A 6,558-nucleotide genomic window follows, 5' to 3' on the forward strand; every position below is an offset into this window, starting at 1 on the left:
TGTCTCGCGTGCGAGACGGTCTATGTCCTTTTTTCTGACTTTTTGGATGAATTCCTTCTTGAGCTGTATTTGGATATCTTTCGGTATTTTTTGACGTCTACAGATACCCCCTCCAAAGTATTCCGACTCATTTTTTGTATAGAGGAGTCTGTGATACTTTGGATAAGATAGATCTTATCTGCACTCCCTTCAATGCTTGATTGAGTAGATCGTACGGAAGGACCCAAAAATGGCTTCAACTTTCATCTTTTAGCCTATTCAGTGCTTTGTAGAATAGCTAAACTTCCTTCAGTGCTGCGTTTATCGCGTGACCGTCGTCGAAGTCTTGAATTAGAACTGCTATTGAAGAATGGAGAAATAGTTTATACTCATATACTTTATTGGAGTGTTCGGGAAATAGTTCAACCTCATATACCCGTTGGGAGGTAATCAGGTTATTCTTAAGAATATTTTGAGTAATATTTTCCAGAAACTTCCTGTTGAGGGTAGGGAAACAGTTTAGACTCGTGTACCTATTGGAGTAATATGGTCTCTTTTTCGTTGGTAGAGATGAACCCACTGATGGAGAGGGAGAATTTTATATTCTATCTCCTGGTCTCTTTTTTTGTTGGTAGAGATGAACCCAATGATGGAGAGGAAGAATTTTATATCCTATCTCCTGGTCTCTTGTTTATTGGTAGAGATGAACCCAAAATTAGAGAGGAAGAATTTTATATTCTATATCCTGGTCTCTTGTTTGTTGGTAGAGATGAACCCAAAATCAGAGAGGAAGAATTTTATATTCCATCTCCTGGTGCAAAGGAAACTCGAAGTGGGATCTCCACTTAGAGAATCTGGATTGGTTTGAATAATCCTAAAAGTCATAAGGTTTGATTATCCAATTCAAAATTGGACCTTTCGTTTGCGAAATGAATCGAAAGGAACTTTTGGTGGTGGTCCTAACTGTAGTAAGGTTTGACCAAGTGGGAGTTTTGAGACGATCCTAACTGTTTAAAGGTTTGATCGTTCAATTTGTGGACCTCTCGTTCATGGAACGAATCGAGAGGAGATTTTGGCTTTGGTCCTAACTGTTTAAAGGTTTGACCAAAATGGGAATTTGAGACGATCCTAACTGTTTAAAGGTTTGATCGTTCAATTTGTGGACCTCTCGTTCATGGAACGAATCGAGAGGGGATTTTGGCTTTGGTCCTAACTGTTTAAAGGTTTGACCAAGATGGAAATTTGAGACGATCCTAACTGTTTAAAGGTTTGATCGTTCAATTTGTGGACCTCTCGTTCATGGAAGGAATCGAGAGGGGATTTTGGCTTTGGTCCTAACTGTTTAAAGGTTTGACCATGTGGGAGTTTGATACGATCCTAACTGTTTAAAGGTTTGATCGTTCGATTTGTGGACCGCTCGTTCATGGAAGGAATTGAGAGGGAATTTTGGCTTTGGTCCTAACTGTTTAAAGGTTTGACCATGTGGGAGTTTGATACGATCCTAACTGTTTAATGGTTTGATCGTTCGATTTGTGGACCTCTCGTTCATGGAAGGAATCGAGAGGGGATTTTGGATTTGGTCCTAACTGTTTAAAGGTTTGACCAAGATGAAAATTTGAAACGATCCTAACTGTTTAATGGTTTGATCGTTCAATTTGTGGACCTCTCGTTCATGGAACGAATCGAGAGGGGATTTTGGCTTTGGTCCTAACTGTTTAAAGGTTTGACCAAGATGGGAATTTGAGACGATCCTAACACTTCCCGTTACATGAATTATTGACCCCCAGCTTTCTTTGTAAAACTGGGTATAACGAGGAGTACGTCATCCTCAGTCGCATGTTCGGGTTATCCTTAAGAATATAAGATTCTCTAGGAACTTCCCGTTACATAAATCATCCACCCCCAGCTTCCTTTGTGAAGCTGGGTTTACCATTGTATTCAGTTGGATGATCGAGAAGCAGTTTATACTCGTATACTCTTTGGAGTGAGGGGAAACAGTTTATACTCGTGCACCCAATGGAGTTAGAACCGTCTTTACTTGGCTTGTTCTGCCGTTATGACACCGGAGTCAATTAAGGCTTGGATTTTATTTTTGAGTCCAAAGCAAATCTCAGTGGGGTGAAGAACCCTTCTGTGGTACGCATAGTAGTTTGGATCCATAATCCTCTTAGCTCCCTCCTGATCTTTAATAGGTGGTAGCTCGATTTTGTCATTGGCGAGGAGGTATTTCAAGATGGCTGGAGCTTCATCTTCTTCGAAAGAATACTCATTTTGAAACCTCGGATCGGGAGTCGCGTTCCCAGTGATTGCAGATGTCGTCGGTCGGCTTCTCTCAGCTTTCTTTCTTTTAAGAAAGTGTTCAGCTTGTTCACCGCGCATTTTCAAATCTTTCCAAGTTTTGGATGGTACGACCCCCAGGGCTTCCAGGACATCGATGGAGAGATTATTATGGCATGTTTGCAGGATGAACTCTTCTGTGAGTGGATCTCTGCAATTCATTGCTTTGTTACGGAAGCGCTTGACAAAATTGTCGACTGACTCTCCGTCTTTTTGCTTCTCATCTAAAAGGGTTCCGATTGACACATCGGTGTCATCATCGAAGAAATTGCTGAGGAACAAACTTTCCATGTCATGCCAGCAATTGACGCTCCCTGGCTTGAGACGTCGATACCAATCGAAGGCGGGCCCACGAAGAGTGCCAACGAATGACCGGACGAGACGTCGATACCAATCGAAGGCGGGCCCACGAAGAGTGCCAACGAATGACCGGACCATTAAAGCCTCATTTCAAGAAATCATGCCCAAATGAGACTTGAAATAAATCAAGTGCTGAGTAGGCGAACTTTTTCCGTCAAACGGTGTGAAGTTAACTAGACTGAATTTTGCCGGGTACGGTATTGAATCCCATTCTCTTGGATAGGGACATGGAATACCCGTCTTTTTCCCTTCTTGAGCCGTCATCAAAACGTTGATTTTGTTTTCAAGCTCTTTCGAAGGACGTTGAGGAGAATGAGTTAGACCACCCCCTGTAAGAGGTGCCATTGAATCACCCCCAATATCGTTATTGGGAGGGTGCGTTAAACCACCCCCAGTGTTATTGCTATTGGGAGGTGTATCAGCCATAATAACTTCATCCACTTTTGGATCACTATCATCTGCCACCTTCTGAGTGTGGCGGCTGGATTCAGCTCGTTTACTGGACTCCGGAGGTTAAGGCCGTTGAGCTAGCAATTCCCTCATTTGTTGGATAGCCAACTCTATCTCTGTCTTCATTTCAGCTCTAATTTCTTCACGTTGTTTGGCTAGAGCTTCTTAAAGTATTTGAGCAAACTGATCAGAAGTGATTGTGAGTACTTCTCTGGTTTGCCCTGTGCTGGATACCGTATCATCCGAAGCAATCGCAGAACAAGTGTCCGAGAGCTCATCCTCTGATGACATTCCTTCCTGCATTCTCTTGTAGTCTCTACGTCTGATAGCTCCTAGCTGGAGTCGAGACATCCGTCGGGCAATTCTTGAATTAACTTTTCCTCCCGGGGAAAAGTCGGTGTTTGATTCACTTGAATGCCACTTAGATTTTCCTTTATCAGCCATGTTGATGGTGACTTCAGGGAATTCATCCTCTTGAATAGCAAGCTTCTTGTTGAAACGTCTCGGTTTGACATTTCGATAGAAAGTCTCTGGAACACAGAAACTTTCGGCGGAATGGCTGTAAAGCAGCTGCATTCAGACAACACTGCTTTGATAAGTTTTTCACATGCACAATGAGGACTTGTTTCTCGAACGGTCCTTTTATGTGATTTGTTTCCACTTTTAGTTTGATAGTACAACTCGTCAGCATGGTGACCAGAGCAACCTATCTTTTGTTTTTGTGTTTGAACCTTGTTAACATACCCAGGATGACTTGTCGTCGCCTCTGAGCGATCCAATGTTATGTCAAGAGTCATACGTTTAGAACCACCCCCTTGCGGGTGTATGCTGATTTTGCACAACTCCAGACTTTGGAATCCAAACTTTGTAGAGTTTTGGTGGTTCTTTGGCCACCGTTTTCTTGTTTCTTTCTCGTCTTTGTTGTAAGAGAGATTGGCCACCGTTTTCTTGTTTCTTTCTCGTCTTTGTTGTAAGAGAGAACGGGCATGAGCAGTGTTTGCATGACGCTTTTGTATTCGTTCTTTGAGGGTCGAACGAGCCCTTTTGACAAAAGTCCATTCATCCATCGTTAGTTTAGCAGAGATATGAGTGATTGGTCGTTGAGACAACTGAAACACTCGATGCCTCCTCGATTCTAAGTCCGCATAGTAACGAACTCCATCGGTTTATTCCAAGGCCTTAGCCAATTGACGAGCGAGGTGTTGGCGTCGCCTCTGACGAGCCCTCTTCGTCAGAGTTGGCGAACTCCGATCGAACGACTCCTTAATTAGGGAGGAATGATCATGAGCAGAGCTTCCGGCTTTGAGGGTTGCCAGAATAATGTTGCGAGGCATGGCCTCAACAACGATTGGGTGAGAGGCTTCACTTTTAGCCTTCTCTGGCGTATAGACCTTCTTCAATGATGAGATCCTCTTGTACTTATGAGATAATGAAGATCTTGAAGAGGACGATGTATAGACCTTCTTCAATGATGAGATCCTCTTGTACTTATGAGATAATGAAGATCTTGAAGAGGACGATGAGATATATTCCTCAAATTTGGTTTGGTCGAATTCATACTCGACCATGGATTCAACCGGTATCTTAATTGGCTGCGACATTACGGTCTCGGCAGCGAGACCGTTGGCTCCCACTGTGGTCGCCAGTTTGTTTTCGTCGAAAGTTGCTCTTTTTGTGGAATTCATTATATCTTCGGTCGATTACAACAAATTCAAAAGAGATAGTCTTTTTATAAGACTTCTTTTACACAACAAAATAAAAATTACAACTTTTTAGAAACAAACGCAGGATCGTTGTTTGGATCGCTGCTTGCGTGGGATCTTTGCCTGTGCCGGGAGCGCTTTGACTTGTGGACCACCAAATCACAGATTCTGATTGAACCGTGAGGGGTTTAATGATTCTTCCTTCGTTTATCGAAGTAAGAATTTGAAGCGAATATCTTATCGATGTAAGATGTTCACTCTTCCAAAGATCAAGTCTGAGCTTAGATCTCTAGGACTCGCTAGAAGCTTCTTGAGGATGTTTCGAATAGTTAGTGGCCACGTGTCAGCGGTTACAAAACAGTTTTTGATCTTTTGAAGGCTGTCTCGTGGGCGAGACAGTAAACACTGTCTCGCGTGCGAGACAGAAAACACTGTCTCGCATGGCGAGACAGCAAAGGCTGTCCCGCACGGCGAGACAGCAAAGGCTGTCCCGCACGGCGAGACAGTCTATACTTGTGTTCTTTTGATTTTTTTGGATGATTTCCTCTTGAGCTGTATTTGGATATCTTTCAGTATTTTTTGACGCCTACAGAAATGAACACATCGAAGAATCTTTCAAAGACCATCAAGATTGCAACAATCACCCTGCTAAAAGAATTCAAGAAACCCCAATTCATTCTCAAATCATCAATAACCTTATATTTTTCCTTCTAAAATTTCAATTTCAAAAAACTAAATTCAAGAAAATGATCTCACCAGTATTGGCACCAGAAATGGAGTTGCCCTATGCTAGCTTGCCCCCACCTCCATCATTTTAAAGCATTCAAATGTTTGATACGCGTAGCCAAGCATCAATCTGCATCCAAATAAACCCTAATTTAACCCCCAAAGCCAAAATAAAGCATCAAATTTGACAACAAAACAGGCAGAAGAAGCATGAACGCGAGAACTCGAGCCACGAATTCATTCAACATCCTCAGATATCTCGATGCATTTCAGTGAAATTTAAGAATTTTGGGGAAAATTTTTGATTTTATATGAGGGGTCGAGGATCCCGTCAAGGGATGAAGAAGAAGGGGGGCGGTTGCTTGCTTCAGACGATTCCCCAAAGCCAAAACAAAGGGGGCTCAAACCCAAATGGTGCTTCCTCAACTCGGTCGACGCGGGCGCGGAGGGCGGAGGAAGAGGACGAGGAGACGGTCGCGTAGGAGTGGAGGCTACGACGTCGGCGGTGGTAGGGGAGGGGGAACGGTCGCGTGAGTGGAGGCTACGACGTCGGCGGTGGTAGGGGAGGGGGAGGCGATGGTGGGGGGAGACCTTGGGCCAGATTAGGAGGAGAAAGAGATTGGGTTTTAAATGGGGAAGAAGAAGGGTAATTTGGGAATGTTTCTTGGGCAGTGGGTTTTGGGGTTTGGTTGCACTTCTTTTTCATTTTTAGGGCTTTTTGGTTATGGTTTTTAGACTTGGGGTGTTGCACTTCTTTTTCATTTTTAGGGCTTTTTGGTTATGGTTTTTAGACTTGGGGTGGGGATGCATAGCCCAACTTTATTTGGTTTCTCCAAGCAATTTTCCCTTATTTAAATGATATTAATATTTATAAATTCATTTTATACGGTGAAAATTTTTGGAAATTATCCGTTGTGTTATCGATACTGTTACGTATTATTTTGGATAATACGTTGTATTGTTAATTACGTATTATTTGTATAATTTGTTGTATTAATTCTAC

General features: G+C 42.7%; 1 long non-coding RNA gene across 1 annotated transcript in view; it reads right to left on the reverse strand.

Annotated features, from left to right (window-relative positions):
- LOC109848080 overlaps positions 1 to 5,824 on the reverse strand; it is a 6,479-nt gene extending 655 nt beyond the window's left edge. Inside the window, exon 1 of the long non-coding RNA XR_002248689.1 lies at positions 5,586 to 5,824. This is a non-coding gene — a long non-coding RNA (uncharacterized LOC109848080). The remainder of the gene's footprint in view (positions 1 to 5,585) is intronic.

Source organism: Asparagus officinalis, chromosome 7, assembly GCF_001876935.1.
Source record: "Asparagus officinalis chromosome 7, Aspof.V1, whole genome shotgun sequence".
Classification (NCBI taxonomy): Eukaryota; Viridiplantae; Streptophyta; class Magnoliopsida; order Asparagales; family Asparagaceae; genus Asparagus; species Asparagus officinalis.